Below are 19,968 nucleotides of genomic sequence, written 5' to 3' on the forward strand. Positions count from 1 at the left end.
TTTTCCTTGTATTTGCTGTCTCCTTTCATAACCGAGATGTGTGTTTATCCGCTCGCCCATAATTATTTCGTGTGCTCCCCCATAAGGGATCTTAACAAAGTGATCGCCGTGATCTTCTCGCTCGGCAAAATACACCGCGTTCTTTGCGGGCATAGCTCGTTTACCAAATGCCAAGTAGTTTTGGATACTGGGCCGCTCGAAGCGTGTATAGACGATCGAACGACATCGAAATCGCGTGCCTCGGGACATTAGATGCTTTAATCCACTCGGTGGGTTTATAGATGCCAGTTATCTTCCGCTCAGATGATTTATAGACGCAGCTCGTCTCTCGATATTTAACGTCGGAGCTCGACGGTCTTCCGCTCGGACGTTTATAGACGCCGGCTCGTCTCTTGATATTTAACGTCGGAGCTCGACGGTATTCCGCTCGGACGTTTATAGACGCCGGCTCGTCTCTTGATATTTAACGTCGGAGCTCGACGGTCTTCCGCTCGGATGATTTATAGACGCCGGCTAGTCTCTTGATATTTAACGTCGGAGCTCGACGGTCTTCCGCTCGGACGTTTATAGACGCCGACTCGTCTCTCGATATTTAATGTCGGAGCTCGACGGTCTTCCGCTCGGACGTTTATAGACGCTGGCTCGTCTCTCGATATTTAACGTCGGAGCTCGACGGTCTTCCGCTCGGATGATTTATAGACCCCGGCTTGTCTCTCGATATTTAACGTCGGAGCTCGACGGTCTTCCGCTCGGACGTTTATAGACGCCGGCTCGTCTCTCGATATTTAACGTCGGAGCTCGACGGTCTTCCGCTCGGATGATTTATAGACGCCGGCTCGTCTCGATATTTAACGCCGGAGCTCGACGGTCTTCCGCCGGATGATTTATAGACGCCGCCTCGTCTCGATATTTAACGCCGGAGCTCGACGGTCTTCCGCCGATGATTTATAGACGCGGCTCGCCTCGATATTTAACGCCGGAGCTCGGCGGTCTTCCGCCGGATTTATAGACGCCGGCTCCTCTCTCGATATTTAACGCCGGAGCTCGACGGTCTTCCGCCGGACGTTTATAGACGCCGGCTCGCCTCGATATTTAACGTCGGAGCTCGACGGTCTTCCGCTCGGATGTTTATAGACGCCGGCTCGTCTCTCGATATTTAACGTCGGAGCTCGACGATCTTCCGCTCGGATGTTTATAGACGCCAGCTCGTCTCTCGATATTTAACGTCGGAGCTCGACGGTCTTCCGCTCGGATGATTTATAGATGCCGGCTCGTCTCTCGATATTTAACGTCGGAGCTCGACGGTCTTCCGCTCGGATGTTTATAGACGCCGGCTCGTCTCTCGATATTTAACGTCGGAGCTCGACGGTCTTCCGCTCGGATGTTTATAGACGCCGGCTCGTCTCTCGATATATAACGTCGGAGCTCAACGGCCTTCACGGCTAACTTAGATATTGCCGATCGGCGTAACCCTTGACCATCCTTTAAATTAATTTTGCTTCCTGCATTACAAGGACATGAGCTACTAGCATATACACAAAAATGAGTTACATTCGTGCACCTTTCATCCAGCTCGATAAGGCTGGAGATGATTTGCACTCCACGGTCGATCTAGCTGTCGCCCGTCTTCATCCTCCAAATAATATGTGCCCGAGCGGAGCTTTTCAATAACCTTGAAGGGGCCCGCCCACGGTGCCTCCAGTTTGCCGACGTCGCCGACCGGCTTGACTTTCTTCCAGACAAGATCGCCGACTTGGAATGATCTGGGGATTACACGGCGGTTGTAACTTTGTTTCATCCGTTGTCGGTAAGACATCAGCCGGACAGACGCCTTGGCTCTTTCTTCTTCGACCAGATCCAGCTCCATGTTCCTCCGCTCGGCATTGTCCTCATCGTAATGTTGGATCCTAGCGGATTCGACGCCGACTTCGACCGGAATGACCGCCTCGCCACCGTACACCAAATGGAACGGCGTGACACCCATCCCTTCCTTCGGCGTCGTTCGGATGGCCCATAAGACGCCCGACACTTCATCCGGCCAACTTCCTCCCAAATGGTCGAGCCGGGCGCGCAGAATGCGAAGAATTTCCCGATTGGTTACTTCGGCTTGACCGTTGCTCTGGGGATAAGCCACAGACGTGAAGTGTTGCTCGATGCCGTAGCTTTTGCACCAATCCTCTAGCATCTTCCCTGTGAATTGCCGCCCATTATCGGAAACCAATCGGCGAGGGATGCCGAACCGACAGATGATGTGTTGCCAGATAAATTTTTTGACCATCTGTTCGGTGATCTTGGCTAGCGGCTCGGCCTCCACCCACTTGGAAAAATAATCCATCGCCACTAGCAAAAATTTCCGTTGCCCGGTCGCCATCGGAAATGGACCGACAATATCCATTCCCCATTGATCGAACGGACATGAAACGGTTGATGCCTTCATTTCCTCTGCCGGTCGGTGGGAGAAGTTGTGATACTTCTGGCACGAAAGGCACGTAGATACTGTCCGAGCGGCGTCTGCTTGTAAACTTTGCCAAAAGTACCCGGCCAAGAGGATCTTCTTGGCCAACGATCGTCCGCCCGGATGTCCTCCGCACGATCCTTGATGTACCTCTTGGAGGATGTAAGCCGAGTCTTCCGAGCTCACGCATTTCAACAGCGGGCGTGAGAAAGCCTTTTTGTAAAGCTGATCGCCGATGAGTGTGAACCGACCGGCCCTCCTTCTTAACAACTGGGTTTCGTTCCGGTCGGACGGTGTGGCTCCTGAGCGGAGGAATTCTATGATGGGTGTCCGCCAGTCGCTTGGAAATGTGAGACCTTCCATCCGGTTGACGTGCACCACCAACAGTACTTTTTCAATTGATTGCTGAATGGCGACCGGCGTTATTGAGCTCGCGAGCTTGGCTAACTCATCGGCTGCTTGATTTTCTACTCTGGGTATCTTCTGGACAATAACTTCTTTAAAGTCAGCTTTGAGCTTCTCGAAGGCTTCAGCGTAGAGCTTGAGCCGAGCACTATTGATTTCGAAGGTACCAGAGAGCTGCTGAGCGGCCAACTGCGAATCCGAGTGAAGCGTTACCCGACCGGCTCCCACATGCCGAGCTGCCTGCAAGCCGGCTATGAGGGCCTCATACTCTGCTTCATTGTTGGTAGCTTTATAATCCAGCCGGACGGATAAGTGCATCTTCTCTTCTTGAGGGGAGAGTAACAATATCCCAATCCCGCTCCCGAGCCGAGTGGACGACCCATCCACATATATTCTCCACATAGCTTCTGGCTCCGACCTTTGCACCTCAGTCACAAAATCGGCCAAGGATTGCGCTTTTATCGCCGAGCGGGGCTGGTATTGGATATCAAATTCACTTAACTCCGTCGTCCATTTGATGAGCCGTCCGGATGCCTCTGGATTTAGTAGAACACGTCCAAGCGGGCTGTTGGTTTTGACAATGATAGTATGCGCCAAGAAATATGGACGAAGGCGCCGAGCGGCGAGGACCAGAGCAAAAGCTAGCTTTTCGAGCCCAGTGTAGCGAGATTCAGCATCCTTTAAAATGTGACTAAGGAAATACACAGGCTCTTCTCCGCTCGCCCTCACCAGTGCCGAGCCAATTGCCTGCTCGGTCGAGGATAGATAAATACAGAGCGGCTCGCCAATAGTCGGCTTGGCTAATACCGGGAGCGAATTCAGATATGCCTTTAAATCTTCGAACGTCCGGTCGCATTCTTCGTCCCAGTGAAATTTTGTAGCCTTGCGTAAGATCTTGAAAAACGGAAGGCTCCGGTTGGCAGTTTTGGAGATGAACCGGGACAGAGCGGTTATCCGACCGGTCAAACGCTGCACTTCCCTTGTATTTCTTGGAGGCGGCATATCTTGTAGAGCTTTCACCTTGCTGGGATTTGCTTCGATGCCCCGCTCGGTCACTATGTACCCCAGAAAGCGCCCTCCTTTTGCTCCGAACAGGCACTTTGGGGGATTTAACTTGACTCCATATTTGCGCAGCGTTCGGAAGGTTTCCTCCATGTCCTTGAAGAGATCGGCCGCTCGGACGGACTTAATGAGAATGTCGTCCACATAAACTTCTAGATTCCGTCCGATCTGCTCTCTGAACACTTTATTCATCAAGCGTTGATATGTGGCCCCCACATTCTTCAATTCGAACGGCATTACATTATAGCAATAAGTGCCGTCGGCCGTCACGAAGCTGACCTTTTCTTGATCTTCACGGGCGAGCGGCACTTGGTGATAGCCCTGGTAAGCGTCGAGCATACAGATTAATTCACAGCCGGCCGTAGAGTCCACCAGCTGATCTATCCGAGGCAGAGGATAAAAGTCTTTCGGGCAAGCTTTGTTGAGATCCCGAAAATCTATGCATACTCTCCACTTGTCGCCCGGCTTGGAGACTAATACTACGTTAGCCAACCAGCTCGGGAACTGTACCTCGCGGATATGGCCGGCCTCCAAGAGTTTCTCCACCTCCGCTCGGATGATAGCATTCTGCTCGGCGCTGAAATCTCTTTTTCTCTGCTTCACGGGCCGTGCGTCCGGTCGGACGTGTAGTTCATGCTGCGCTATACTTGGTGAAATTCCGGGCAGCTCATGTGTCGACCAGACGAAGACATCATGATTTCTTCGGAGGCTTTGGATCAATTCTTCTTTCTGCTTCTCTTCCAGATCGGACGCTATAAAGGTTGTGGCCTCCGATCGGGTTGGGTGAATCTGCACTTCCTCTTTTTCTTCATAAATTAAAGAGGGTGGCTTTTCGGTGATGGCGTTTACCTCGATCCGGGGCGCCTTCCGAGCGGAACAGGCCTCTGCTCGGACCATCTCGATGTAGCATCGCCGAGCTGCTAGCTGATCTCCCCGTACTTCTCCCACTTTGTCCTCTACGGGGAACTTGATCCTCTGGTGGAAGGTTGAGACGACCGCTCGGAATTCGCTGAGAGCCGGTCGTCCCAAAATAACGTTGTAGGACGAGGGAGAATCGACCACCACGAAGTTTGTTGTCCTAGTCCTCCTGAGCGGCTCTTCTCCCAGCGAGGTAGCCAGCCAGATCTGTACGACCGGCTGAACTTCGTTACCAGTGAACCCATAGAGCGAAGTTGTCATGGGTAACAGCTCGGCTCGATCAATTTGCAACTAATCGAATGCTTTCTTGAAGATGATGTTGACCGAGCTTCCTGTATCTACAAAAACGCGGTGGATAGTATAATTCGCTATTACCGCTTTGATGAGCAGAGCGTCGTCGTGGGGCACTTCAACTCCTTCCAAGTCCCCGAGCCCGAAACTAATTTCGGATCCTTCCGATCGTTCTTGGCTACAGCCAACCGCATGAATCTAGAGCTGCCGGACGCTCGCCTTTCTAGCTCGGTTGGAGTCTCCTCCGGTCGGCCCGCCAGCAATAACGTTGATCTCGCCTCGGGAAGTATTGCTTCTATTTTCCTCTTCCCGAGCGGTCGGTCGAGACCGTTCTCTGGACGCTCTGCGATTCTCCTGCCTTGGAGAACGATGCCGATCGGGCATCTGTGGCTGTCGCCTATCAACTAGTGTCCGGTCGGCTTCATTAGGTCTCTGTCGCCTGTCGACTGATGGAGACCGCCGTCCGGCATTCCGGGGCACGGGATGAGTCATGAACGGAAGACTTCGGCAATCCCTTGTGTTGTGTGTATCCGTCCGGTGGAAGGAGCAGAACATCGGGGTCCATCTCTTCTTTGGCTTTGGCCGGGCGACAGCTACCTCTTGCACGTGGGACCTCACATGAGGGGAGCGGATTGCTTCAGCCCTCGGTCCTCTTGGTGGTTGAGTGGTGGGGGGCTTCCGTTTGGCAGGTCGAGCCCGATCAGCCGGAGCTTCCTTTCTTCGAGCTGCTTGGGCAAGAAGGCAGAAGAAAAACACCAGAAAATGAAAGGAAGTTTCAAGGATCGAAACTGAGGAAGAAATGCGGAGGAAACACCGGAAAGGAGGAAGGAAAGATATAAAACCTTGTTGCGAGGAAAGGGATCAAGGGAAAGGCGCCGGAGAGCGTCGGAGAGCAGAAACAGGATCGCCAGAGCTCTAAAGCGCAGGGGGCAGTGGTCGAGATCGCGGAGGCAAGTGAGGGGATAGAAGAAAACGAAGAATTTATAGGGTGAAGGCCGGGCGGCCTCCACCGTTGGATCCAGGTCACGGGAATCCAAGCATGCATCGAGCCGTCCATTTCGAATCGCTTCGATCACATCAAAACACCATGCCACCGCCGTCGTACGCCGATGGCATTGCTCCACGTGGCATTCAATCATTCGGAGCATTTAATGAAAGCATGCTCGACCTTAATGTCGAAGATTGGCGCAGAACACGAGGAGATCCGGTGAACGCCATTGTTGATTCGCTCAAGGCTACCTCTATGGTCGGCCGAGCGGGAGATACAAGCACGGAGGAACCGCTCGGCTAGATTTTTAGTCCAGTCAGTCGGACTGTTCGCCTCCTTCGACTAGACTTGAAGGGAAGGCAAGTGATCCGGTAGTAAGAACAGGGGACCCCACCCTGTGGAGTCAACGCCACGTAGAAGTCACAGTGGCAGTTGTCCATCCGAAGAGGGCCGGGTCCGACCGGACGGCAGGGCCGGGTCCGACCGGGCGGCAGGCCGGCCGTCCGGTGGAATCGAACGTCCCGATCGGACGATAGTCGGCTGATGGTTAAAAGGCACCCTGTTGAAATCAGGGTTCCGGCGCTCAGTGGAAAAGGTCGTGGTGCCGAGCGGACCTCACGCTCGGCCAAAGCCATAAGGTAACACTGCTAATAGTCTCCACAAAGTATATGATGGAAAATCTCCCCAAGTAAACCACCGCATATGTCCGGCCGGATGTTGAGGTTGCTGTCCGCCCGGACGCCAGATCTGGAGCAATGGGGAAAAGGACAGGGGACGTCTTTTTCTGACAGTAGGTATGTTTCACGTGTAGGCCATGCTCCAAATACTGTGACAAGGGATTTCGCTGTCCCATCGAGGACATGCCGAGACTGTAGCAGTATGGGTTAGGGAAGCTCACTGACAAGTCCTTACTGGGGTATGGGCCATGGACACGTGTACACCTCGGCAGGTGTACACTCACTTCTTTGCTGCCCTATATAAAGGCCCTCATTCTTCGCCGGAGGTATGCATTCTACGCGTTTTGAAGCCATTATTTATTCCTTGAGCTTCGCCTGACTTGAGCGTCGGAGGGTCGCCGTCGGGAACCCCTTCCCGGCCCGACTTCTGTGCAGGTTCGCCGGAGCTTCGTGCCGCCGTCCGAAGATCCATACCAGCAGCCAGGAAGCGCCACGTGCCCAACGTCCATTGAATCAGCGTTCTAAATTATCCATAGCCAGTAGGATACATGTTAAAGCCGACACTGATTAGAACTTTAAATAGACAAATACATAATCACTTAGGATAAAATTGAGATTAACTTATAATCTCAAGGGTATCACATAGTAGAGAAGCAGAGATTCATTCTCCTGTTACCCTTATTGTCGTCATACGACATGTGTTATGAATCATATGCTACGATGTTTTTCTCTTAATCAATAAAGAATGAATGTTTTTCTCAAAATTTAACATCGCATAGATTTTGATCTAGGCATACCTAATGTTTAATCCTGAATACAATTTATGAATTCCCATCTAGCCTTTAGTAAATTCAATAAATGTTGGATTAATTTACTTCGATCATTATTAATACATAAATGATCTCATTTTGACACAATTATCAAAGCAACCTCAATTTATGAGTAAGCCTCTATCCACAGCTACATAAGTTACCCATAAGTAATTGTCTTACCTCTATTTATACTTAACAAATAGAGATAATTATTCATGTGAGCGGACCAATCTTAGCCTGCCAATATACTCACCGATGTTAGGACCTTCGGACGCGGCTAGAGAGGGGGGGTGTGAATAGCCGCCCCCAAATTCTCGTTTCTTCCTACAATTTTAGTTAGTGCAGCGGAAATAAAAGATAGAAACGAAACAGGAGAATATCAAACCTCAAACGCGACGATATAACGAGGTTCGGAGATGATACTCCTACTCCTCGACGTGTCCGTAAGGTGGACGAATCCTATCAATCCGTCGATGGATGAGACCCCGGAAAACCGGCTAATAAAAACTCCTTCTGGGTGGAGAAACCTCGCCACAATTTCTCTTGCAACAACAAGATCAGAGTATAAGAAATACAGCAAGAAGCCAAGAACAATATGAATGTAAAAACACTAGTTTGTTTGCTTTCTCGTCGACTGTTGATGAAGCAGCAACTTCACGGATGCCAACCACAGCAGCAACTGTTTAGTTGGAGACCCAGCCGAGGGAAGCTCACACGAAGCTTCAGTAATGGAGAGCTCAGCAAAGCTCAGATCGCAGGAGCAAGAAGAAGTCAACCACCCACTTTTTGTAGAGGCCTTCAACCTCGATTTATATCCTGAACCAGCGAAGAAGACAAAGAAGACACAGAAATCTAGTCGTTGTGACTCAACGGCTAGGCATGGACCGATCAGGCTATGGCCTGATTGGTCCAGGAAATCCCTGATCGGTCCCCAGACCGATCCCAACTCTCACAGAGAGTTGGTTGCAGAGCCCTGATCGGCCTGTGGACCGATCATGCCATAGGTGGATCGGTCCACAGACCGATCCCTCCTATTCCTTCTCCCAATCTGTTTGGTTACTGATCGGTCACCAGACCGATCAGATGACCCACAGTGAGAATCAGTGCATCACTGGATCGGTCAGCAGACTGATCCAGATACCCATAGTATCACTGGATCGGTCAGCAGACCGATCCAATTTCCCAGCCTTAAACCCTAAAGCCTTCCTGATCTAGAGAACGAGCTACCGAGCCCTCTCTGACCTAGTCCGGAGAACGAGCTACCGAGCCCTCTCCGACTTCCACGTCCGGTCCAGAGAACGAGCTACCGAGCCCTCTCTGACCTAGTCCGGAGAACGAGCTACCGAGCCCTCTCCGACTTCCACGTCCGGTCCAGAGAACGAGCTACCGAGCCCTCTCTGACCTAGTCCGGAGAACGAGCTATCGAGCCCTCTCCGACTTCCATGTCCAGTCCAGAGAACGAGCTACCGAGCCCTCTCCGACCTAGTCCAGAGAACGAGCTACCGAGCCCTCTCCAACTTCGTCCGGTCCAGAGAACGAGCTACCGAGCCCTCTCTGACCTAGTCCGGAGAACTAACTACCGAGCCCTCTCCGACTTCCATGTCCGGTCCAGAGAACGAGCTACCGAGCCCTCTCTGACCTAGTCCGAAGAACGAGCTACCGAGCCCTCTCCAACTTCATCCGATCCAGAGAATGAGCTACCGAGCCCTCTCTGACCTAGTCCGGAGAACGAGCTACCGAGCCCTCTCCGACTCCATCCAGTCCAGAGAACGAGCTACCGAGCCCTCTCTGACCTACCATGCCAAGCTTCCATACTTGGACTTTTCCCCGTGCCCAGCTCCCTGCTTGGACTTTTCCCGTGCCAAGCTCCCTGCTTGGACTTTTCCGTGCCAAGTCTCCATACTTGGACTTTTCCCGTGCCAAGCTCCCAGCTTGGACCTTTCCGTGCCAAGCTCCCTGCTTGGACCTTTCCGTGCCAAGTCTCCATACTTGGACTTTTCTGTGCCAAATCTCCATACTTGGACTTTTCCCGTGCCAAGCTCCCTATTCATGTCATACATCAAAATATAACTTCTCTATTCTTGTCAAACATCAAAATATACCTCGAGTCAGGTCAACTCGAGTTGGGTCACCCAAGTCAACCTTGACCTAAGGTTGCACCAACAACCGAGACTTTTATCCAAAATGTAACAATGACATATATATACACTGAATAGATTATGATATTTTATAATGTGTTACATTTTACGAAGTCCTAAAGACTTCACATATCCTTGAAATACCTCTTTAATTAATAACTTAGTAAAAAGATCTATAAGCATAGCACGTGTAGGGGTATACTCAAGAATTATCTTTTTCTTGTTAATAATATCCCTTACAAAATTATACTTAATTTTTATATGCTTATTTTTACTATGATATTTGGGATCCTTAGGAAAAACTATAGTAGCTTGATTGTCATAGAACATTGGAATAGGACTCCCATTGTCCTTAGAAATTTTCAAATAATTTAGGAACCTTCTCAATCAGACAGCTTTTTGCACAACCACTATACAAGCCATATACTCATATTCCATTATCGACAACGCACACTACAATAAAAATGCTAAAAGATAACACTATAAAGACAACGATTTTAGGAGAAACCATTGTGATTTTGATAAAAGACAATAATCTTTGATAAAATTGTTATCTTGGAGCCCCAAAATAACACAAAAGACAACAGTTTTACATTTTTCGTTGTCGTTGAGCATATTTTTTTTAATCAAGAACATATTTTACAATGGTTTTCCAAAACTATTGTCTTTAAACTTTTTTTTTATCTTAATAGTAGTTGGGATTATGATGCAATGAATTGTTGTCAATTTAGAATATTTTCACAATGCTTAGAACAACGATACATAAGTCGTTATCATTGTAACAATAATACAACCGTTATAAACTGTTATTAATGAAATTATAGCCGTTATATTTTTTTCTGCCTCAAAACTCATGCAAAAAATTGGGACACGTGTGTAGGATCGTTGGGCCGGCTAGGAGGGGGTTGTTGGATATCCTGTTAACACAAAAGGAAAATAAACCCTCCTCGAACTCTTTAAGCTAATACTTGCATAAATAAACTAAGCAGTAAATTAAAAGCATAAAGAAAAGCGAGGCAAAAGTATTTACTTGGTTACAACCGATGTGGTTGTTAATCCAAGGAAGATTAAGCTAAAATAAAAATCTCCTTCAGGAGGAGAAGCCTCGTACAACAATGTAGCGTAGAAAACAGAAGCTTAGACTAAAAGAGAGCGTGCAAGCACTGGATTTACAATCAGTGAGTTCATTTCAAAGCTTCTGGACCAAGGCTATATTTATAGCCTTGGTCGGGGCGCTTGGAAGGGTTCCGGGCGCCCTGGGGGGATAAAACTTATCCCCCAACGTTCAGATCGAGTCAAAACTCGATCTGGTCGATTTTACTTCTCAGGGCGCCCCAGACTGCTCAGGGCGCCCTGAGCCCCGAAGTCAACATAGTTGACTTTTTCGTCTCCGGTTCAGCTCGTCTCAGTCCGGGTCTTGTTCGCTCCGGCTCCGCTAGCTTGGGTGATCTCGGCCATCCGGAATAGGGCTCGCCCGAACCCAAGTTCCGGCCTTCTCCTCGAGCAGCCTTCCTTCCCGGTTTCTCGTCTCTCGAACGCCGCGCACGTTCTTCTCGTCCACCGGTGTACTCTTCCGCGGTCACCTCGTCCCTCGGACGCACCGAGCCCGTCGGCTCTCTCCCCGTGCCGTCCTTCTCGCTAGCCGCGTCTTCCGCTCGACTTCCTGTGTTCCTAAGCTCCTGCACACTTAGACACAAGGGTTAAATAAACGCAGGACCTAACTTAGCTTGTTTGATCACATCAAAACACCTTGGAGTTCCAACAATCTCCCCCTTTTGATGTGAGCAACCCAAGTTAAGTTAGGGTAACTATATGCAATAAAAACGATTTATATTCCAATAAGTCCAAATATTTTTCAATTGAAAAAATTATATTATCTCCCCCTAGACTTAACATACTTCTCCCCCTTTGATTACATAAAAATTAGGGTTTTTAAAAAAAACAATCTAAGGGTTTGACACTTAGAAAAATTATAGAAATCTATTTCAATGTTTTTCGGAGAAAAAATATTTCCAAGTTAAACAAAATTTCTAAGTCAAAGAATGACTCTTGAAAAATTTCTAAGTTTTCACCAGAATTAAATCTTTCTAAGCCCAAAAATTTATGCAAGAAAATTTTAAAAAATTGATAGCATTAAAAAATTTTCTATGCATCTATTTATTTATTTTATACTGATACTTATATCAGCAAGTTTTAAATTTCCATTTCAATTTTTCATAACTTCTCAAATTACACTTTTTCAATTTTAAAGCCACAAATATTAAACATGCAACAACTTGTATCATGTTAATTTCAATTATTTTTTGAATTTCAACTTCACAAAGATATTCAAATAGCATAGATTCTAACTTGATAAAAATTTTCGACAATATAAAAAATTCTTTCGGCAATGTGCAAAATTCGTTCGAAAGAATATTTTGTAATTTGCAAGAATTTTTTAACAACAAAAATTCTAATTGACAGGAATCTATTAACAATAGATTTCTTAATCCGAAACACCTTTTCGGTGACTCAATTTCTAAATCGCAAAATTCTTTCGAGAGAGTAATTTGTAATTCAAAAAATTCTTCTAATTTGCATAATTCTTTTGTCAAAATATTTTTAAATTTGCAAATTTCTTTTGATAATATTTCTGATTTGCAAGACAAATTTGACAATTGATTTTCTAATTCAAAAAACTTTTTTGGTAATTCAATTTTTAAATCGTAAAAATCTTCAGGCAATTTTTCTATTGAATTAACCGGCTGTTCAGAAGGTAGAGACCATACCTTACTTACCTCGTTGGTCGTTGGTTCTTCCCCTGTTGAGTTGCTTTCTTCCGAAGATTCTCCCCCTTCATCGATCTCGGGATGTACTTCGGCTGTTGTAGTACTTACCTCGATTTCGGACTCTTCTGTCGGTGGCTCGGTATCTATTGAGGTGTCAGATTTTGAAGGTTCTTTGTAAAGTTTTAAGAACTTTTCCCAAAGTTCTTTTGCGCTGTTGTATTCGCCAACTCTATCAAAGTCTTCGTTTGGTATTGCTGTTAAAATGTGAAACTCTGCCCGACCGTTTGCCATTGACTCGTCACGTTGCTTCTTGTTCCATAGGCCTAGATCGAGTTCTTCTCCATTCAATGTCTTTGGTGATTCATAACCTGTTTTCATTATTAGAGAAATACCAATATCAGAGTTAAGAAATACCGTCATTTGTTGCTTCCAAGAAGCAAGCTCCCCCTCGAATGCTGGTGGGTGGTCGCTAGCTCTGGCCATTGTTTTGTTGCTTCAGACGGCGGTTAGTCCTTTTGAGGCGTACTCAGCTCTGATACCACTTGTAGGATCGTTGGGCCGGCTAGGAGGGGGTTGTTGGATATCCTGTTAACACAAAAGGAAAACAAACCCTCCTCGAACTCTTTAAGCTAATACTTGCATAAATAAACTAAGCAGTAAATTAAAAGCATAAAGAAAAGCGAGGCAAAAGTATTTACTTGGTTACAACCGATGTGGTTGTTAATCCAAGGAAGATTAAGCTCAAATAAAAATCTCCTTCAGGCGGAGAAGCCTCGTACAACAATGTAGCGCAGAAAACAGAATCTTAGACTAAAAGAGAGCGTGCAAGCACTGGATTTACAATCAATGAGTTCATTTCAAAGCTTCTGGACTAAGGCTATATTTATAGCCTTGGTCGGGGCGCCTGGAAGGGTTCCGGGCGCCCTGGGGGGATAAAACTTATCCCCCAACGTTCAACTTCTCAGGGCGCCCTGGAGGGTTCCGGGCGCCCTGGGCTGCTCAGGGCGCCCCAGACTGCTCAGGCCGCCCTGAGCCCCGAAGTCAACATAGTTGACTTTTCGTCTCCGGTTCAGCTCGTCTCAGTCCGGGTCTTGTTCGCTCCGGCTCCGCTAGCTTGGGTGATCTCGGCCATCCGGAATATGGCTCACCCGAACCCAAGTTCCGACCTTCTCCTCGAGCAGCCTTCCTTCCCGGTTTCTCGTCCCTCGAACGCCGCGCACGTTCTTCTCGTCCACCGGTGTACTCTTCCGCGGTCACCTCGTCCCTCGGACGCACCGAGCCCGTCGGCTCTCTCTGCGTGCCGTCCTTCTTGCTAGCTGCGTCTTCCGCTCGACTTCCTGTGTTCCTAAGCTCCTGCACACTTAGACACAAGGGTTAAACAAACGCAGGACCTAACTTAGCTTGTTTGATCACATCAAAACACCTTGGGGTTCCAACAACGTGTGCCACTTTCATTAGCAATCACAAAAAAATAAAAAAAATTAAATGAAAAATCTTAACCCTAAGGGTGCGTTTGGTTGGGGTTATCCTTGATAACCTTAAGGGCGTGTTTGGTTCGGAGTTATCCTTGATAACCTTGGTTATCCATCCAAGGTTATCAAGAATAACCTTGTTTGGTTTAAGTAATTGATGATTCCTAAGTCATGATGCATGCCTGACACATCAACAACTTGGACATATAACCCGGAATCACAAAACCTAAGAAAAGTGGGGTTTTCCTTGATTCCGGGGTTAACAAAAATTTTAAGACAAAATTACCTTTCATTATTTACCGTTTGAGACAAAAATAACCCTAAAGATCTATCAAATTTCAATCTACCGTTTGGACAACATCCTCTCCAGTTTTCCTATTGCACCGCCTCCGCGCAGGCTAACAGCGTGTGGACGAGGCGGATCCCAGCCTCCTGCGTGTCGACTACTACCATCGGTAGAGGGGACGCAACCGAGGTCGCTGCATCCGTCGTCGAGGACGACGATGAGGGAGGCGAGCTACAGAACTTGATCCTTTTTGAATCCCTCGGCGACGGCGCGACATCCAATTGGGAATCAGAGCCAAAGGCGAATCACCCTGTTGCACGCTCGGTGGGGGGAGCAGGGACTGACATCGGCTCATAAACTTCCGCCGATGCGCGCCGCATGACAAGGGGAAGCTCGAGGAAGCGATTCCGCCGGTCGAGGGAAGAAGAATCGTCGAAGCGATTTTATCCAAGATTATCAACGAAAATCCTGTTTGGTTTAGGTAATTGATGATTCTTGAGTAATGTTCCATGTTCGACACGTCAGTAAAAGGGGCATGTAATCCAGAATCGGAAAACTGAGGTTTTTCTTGATTCCGGGGTTAACGAATTTTTTTTTACCCAAAATACCCTCGAATAAGAGAAAAATGTGATAAAAAAAATATAAATAAAAAATATTTTTTTAAAAAAAATAAAAAGTATAAAAAAACATAAAAATTTAAAAAAAGGAAAAAACATAAAAAAGTCTAAAATAATAAAAAATGGGAAAAAAACATAAAAAATAGAAAAAACGTAAAAAAATTTAAAAAAATTAAAAAATGTAAAAAAATAATAAAAAATTAATAAAATAAAAATAGAAAAAATTTTAAAAATAAAAATAGAAAAAATAAAGAAAGGTAAAAAATAAAAAATTTTAGAAAAAATAAAAAAATAAAAAAATAAAAAAATAAAGGAAAACTTGAAAAAGCAAAAAAATAAAAAAATGTATAATTTAAATAATAATGATGATAATGATGATGATTATTATAATGATGAAGGTAGATTTAAGGGTGTTTGACTAAACTTATTAAAAGCAGCTTATAAGTTCGTATAGCTTATATGTTGTTTTAGGAGCTTATAAGTTGTTAGGTCTTATTTTAAAAATAAGTTGTTAAAGTGTTTGGGTGGACTTATTACAATCAACTTAAAGATATTGATGTGTTTGGTATTATAAGATCTTTTTATTAATAAAATTACCAAAAAGGATATAATACTATTAATAGAGGATTTTGAGATTTTTATTAATAGAGGGTTTTAGGTGAATTTATGCACCGGGAGAGAGAAAATTAGAAAGAGGCGTTGGCGGATAAGATGACACAACGTTGGAAGAAAAGTCGGCGGAGATAAAAAGATATTAGACTTATAAAAATTTATGGAGGATAAGATGGGGATTTATGAAATTATATAAGGATATTTTAGAGAAATAAATTATTAAAATAAGATCTTTTTTTAAAAAGTCAGGTCTTCCATACTTTTTTAAAAACAGCTTATAAGCTCTAAAACAATTTATTTTGACAGCTTATAAGTTATTTGAAAAAAAATTTACCAAATAAATTTGAAGAGTTTATAAGCTCCAAAACAGCTTATAAGCTGTTTTAGAGAGCTTATAAGCTTAGCCAAACACCCTCTAAGTAATTAAGAATAATATAATAAAATATTAAATTAAATTATTCATTATAATTTTTAAATAAATAAATTTTAATTATATTATTTAAATTATATCAAATATATCATTATATTTTATTCCTCGTCATTTTGATTATGTGATTATTTGATAATAAAAATGCCTCATCTTTAGGTGCAATCCTACTCTGCTCTCGCCTTGCTTGCTCTCTGTAGCTTCGTCTTCGCCATTTTAACCCCCTTCATCCATCGGATCTCGAAGCAAACTTATGTCGCAAGAGATAATCATTGATGAAATCATAATCTTGGTGCCCTTTGATGAACTTCGCAGTTAATTGGTACTCATATTGTTGCTTCTGGTTCAAGAACTGGATTTGAAGCATAGCGGTCAAATCGAAAGCTTGTAGATAGAAGGTTGGGAGGAGTTTCCACTAGTCGAACTGTTATAATCTGCAAGAGAAGGTAAACTCTTCTAGTGAGTTCCAAGATTTTGCAATAAACGTTCCATTAGGTATTTCTTATTTCTTTGACCTGTTCTTCTTTCCGAAGTGAGAAATGGTTTCTATTTGGTGATTTTTTGCTTGTTGGCATGCTTCCTGGTTTCTCAGTTTCGGAGCTCAGTTTGTTTATTTCTCTGTCGGGATTGGAGATGAGATGGTTGAATGAAGATGATTTTGGAGTTTTTTTGTTTACTGCTTTAGATGATTTTGAGTTTTATTCTTTACTGATGGGATTTTAGGGTCGAATGAAGATGATTTTGGGGTTTTTCCTAGTGTGGATCATGCTCGAAGCATTGATGTCAGTAAGGAAACGTCCGATATAGGTTTGATTTTAACTGTAAGTGGCATTTTCTTTGATTTGGGCAGAATATGCGTTTAAGGCCATCAAGGCATCCGGGATTACGTCAATTGGAGTACGTGGAAAGGATTGGGTGTGCGTTGTCACCCAGAAGAAGGTTCATGTGAGTATAACTTCTCCATTCTACTTCAATATCATTCTAAGACGCGCTCTAGCTTTTCATTTTTCTATTTTATTTTATTTTTCTTTGGGGGTGTGGAATGCTTTTCATGTTGATTGTGTAACCTAGTATTTCTGGTGGAAATATTGATGCAAGACAGGCTCTTGGACCAGACTAGTGTCACACATCTCTTTCCCATTACAAAGTACCTTGGACTCTTAGCCACGGGGATGATAAGTTCATTTGCAATCCTCCTAGAATTATGGCCTTAATAGTTTTGACTTGTTGATGCTCTCAATCACCTTGGACTCTTAGCCACGGGGATGACAGGTTCATTTGCAATACTCCTAGAATTATGGCCTTAACAGTTTTGACTTGTTGATGCTCTCAATCACTGTGGATAGTAAGGTAATTGATATTTTTAAAATTATGCAAGCTTAACTTCATGGAACATCTTTGTTTGTTGCCTCATCTCAAATTAATAGCACATATAAATGTATTTATTTAACAACCATATTGCCTATGCAATGTACTTGTTCAAAATTTTTTGGAAAGAGTTTTTTTTTTTGGATAATTTTGTGTAGAATTATCTCGGATGTAATATTGCGAATTAGGACAGATGCATCTTACGATTTGTGATAGAATAGAATACCAAAATGTCATAAGAAATGTTAAACCATATTTTTTTTGCTAAATATTAAAATGCATATAAGGAAGGGGAGCCTTGTCGCAACGGTAAAGTTGTTGTTTTGTGACCAAAAAATCACGGGTTCGAATCCTGAAATAGCTTATTGTAAAAGCAGGATAAGGCTACGTATAATGGATCCTTCCACGGGACCTTGCATGGTGGGAGTTTCGTGTACCGGGCTGTCCTTTTTTTAATTTTTTATTAAAATGCATATATGATATATATATTCAGCATGATTAACTTTAGTCTTTTACCACTTTTTTTTGTAGCTGATACGAGATCTTTGGTCCAACAAGCAAGGAATGAAGCGGCAGAATTTCATTTCAAATGGGGATATGAGATGCCTGTAGATGTATTGTCCAAATGGTACAAAAATGTGGCAAAAGGCGATTCGCTCGCCCTCAGCGTCCCCGCCAACCCGTCCCTAGGCCAACACGGAGGAGGTAAATCACGGGTGACTACTAGCCATTAGTGCAAATGGCCAAGACATGGGGAAGGTTATGCTCGGTCACGTCGAGTTTCGACCCCAAGACCTCATGTGGCAACACCCCATGTCTTAACCATCGCACCGCCCCGAGAGGACCCAAATGGTACAAACATGCTCTTCCTACTTGTAGACTTGTATAGTGTTAATCATTGTACATTACCAGTTTATGCATGTAAACAAATGCATGCGCTAATTTTTCCAATTAAACTTGCTTAAAGACTATATTAGATTTTTCCATTTCATGTTATCTGGTAGACACCCATTTCCAAAGTCGTATCAATTTGAAGGCTGTAACACCCAGTTTTTGAAATATTGCTATTAGGATATTGTGATTGCCAGCTCTTTTCCTTGCATGTTTGTTTTTTCAATATTTTCTATCATAGGTTAATGGTCAGTTTCTATGGAGAACTAAATGCACTAGTTTTATGCAACTTTAAGATTAGGAAAATTGGCTTTCTATTCTTGCCCCATAGTGGAATTTACTATCAAGACATTGATATTGGATCAACCAAAGTATGATATTGGACCTCGCATGATAGGAGCTTCGTGCACCGGGCTGTCTTTTTTTTTTTATTAAAATGCATATATGATATATATATATTCAGCATGATTAACTTTAGTCTTTTACCACTTTTTTTGTAGCTGATACGAGATCCTTGGTCCAACAAGCAAGGAATGAAGCGGTAGAATTTCATTTCAAATGGGGATATGAGATGCCTGTAGATGTATTGTCCAAATGGTACAAATATTGTGGCATAAGGTGAATACGTTCGCCCCCAGTGCCCCCGCCAAATGGTACAAACATGCTCTTCCTACATGTAGACTTGTATAGTGTTAATCATTGTACATCACCAGTTTATGCATGTAAACAAATGCATGCGCTAATTTTTCCAATTAAACTTGCTTAAAGACTATATTAGATTTTTCCATTTCATGTTATCTGGTAGACACCCATTTCCAAAGTCGTATCAATTTGAAGGCTGTAACACCCAGTTTTTGAAATATTGCTATTAGGATATTGTGATTGCCAGCTCTTTTCCTTGCATGTTTGTTTTTTCAATATTTTCTATCATAGGTTAATGGTCAGTTTCTATGGAGAACTAAATGCACTAGTTTTATGCAACTTTAAGATTAGGAAAATTGGCTTTCTATTCTTGCCCCATAGTGGAATTTACTATCAAGACATTGATATTGGATCAACCAAAGTATGATATTGGACCTCGCATGATAGGAGCTTCGTGCACCGGGCTGTCTTTTTATTTTTTTATTTTTATTAAAATGCATATATGATATATATATTCAGCATGATTAACTTTAGTCTTTTACCACTTTTTTTGTAGCTGATACGAGATCCTTGGTCCAACAAGCAAGGAATGAAGCGGTAGAATTTCATTTCAAATGGGGATATGAGATGCCTGTAGATGTATTGTCCAAATGGTACAAATATTGTGGCATAAGGTGAATACGCTCGCCCCCAGCGCCTCTGCCAAATGGTACAAACATGCTCTTCCTACATGTAGACTTGTATAGTGTTAATCATTGTACATCACCAGTTTATGCATGTAAACAAATGCATGCGCTAATTTTTCCAATTAAACTTGCTTAAAGACTATATTAGATTTTTCCATTTCATGTTATCTGGTAGACACCCATTTCCAAAGTCGTATCAATTTGAAGGCTGTAACACCCAGTTTTTGAAATATTGCTATTAGGATATTGTGATTGCCAGCTCTTTTCCTTGCATGTTTGTTTTTCAATATTTTCTATCATAGGTTAATGGTCAGTTTCTATGGAGAACTAAATGCACTAGTTTTATGCAACTTTAAGATTAGGAAAATTGGCTTTCTATTCTTGCCCCATAGTGGAATTTACTATCAAGACATTGATATTGGATCAACCAAAGTGTGATATTGGACCTCGCAT

The 19,968-nt window shown here is 44.1% G+C and overlaps 1 long non-coding RNA gene across 3 annotated transcripts in view; it reads left to right on the forward strand.

Annotated features, from left to right (window-relative positions):
• The first annotated feature begins 16,100 nt into the window (after nt 1-16,100).
• The window catches only part of LOC121997799, a 28,846-nt gene continuing 24,978 nt past the window's right edge, over nt 16,101-19,968 (forward strand). For all 3 annotated transcript variants that reach the window (XR_006116373.1, XR_006116372.1, XR_006116371.1), the window contains exons 1-4: nt 16,101-16,374; nt 16,779-16,873; nt 18,688-18,840; nt 19,386-19,538. This is a non-coding gene — a long non-coding RNA (uncharacterized LOC121997799). The remainder of the gene's footprint in view (nt 16,375-16,778; nt 16,874-18,687; nt 18,841-19,385; nt 19,539-19,968) is intronic.

The sequence above is a fragment of the Zingiber officinale genome, chromosome 6A (genome assembly GCF_018446385.1).
Source record: "Zingiber officinale cultivar Zhangliang chromosome 6A, Zo_v1.1, whole genome shotgun sequence".
NCBI classification, from domain to species: domain Eukaryota; kingdom Viridiplantae; phylum Streptophyta; class Magnoliopsida; order Zingiberales; family Zingiberaceae; genus Zingiber; species Zingiber officinale.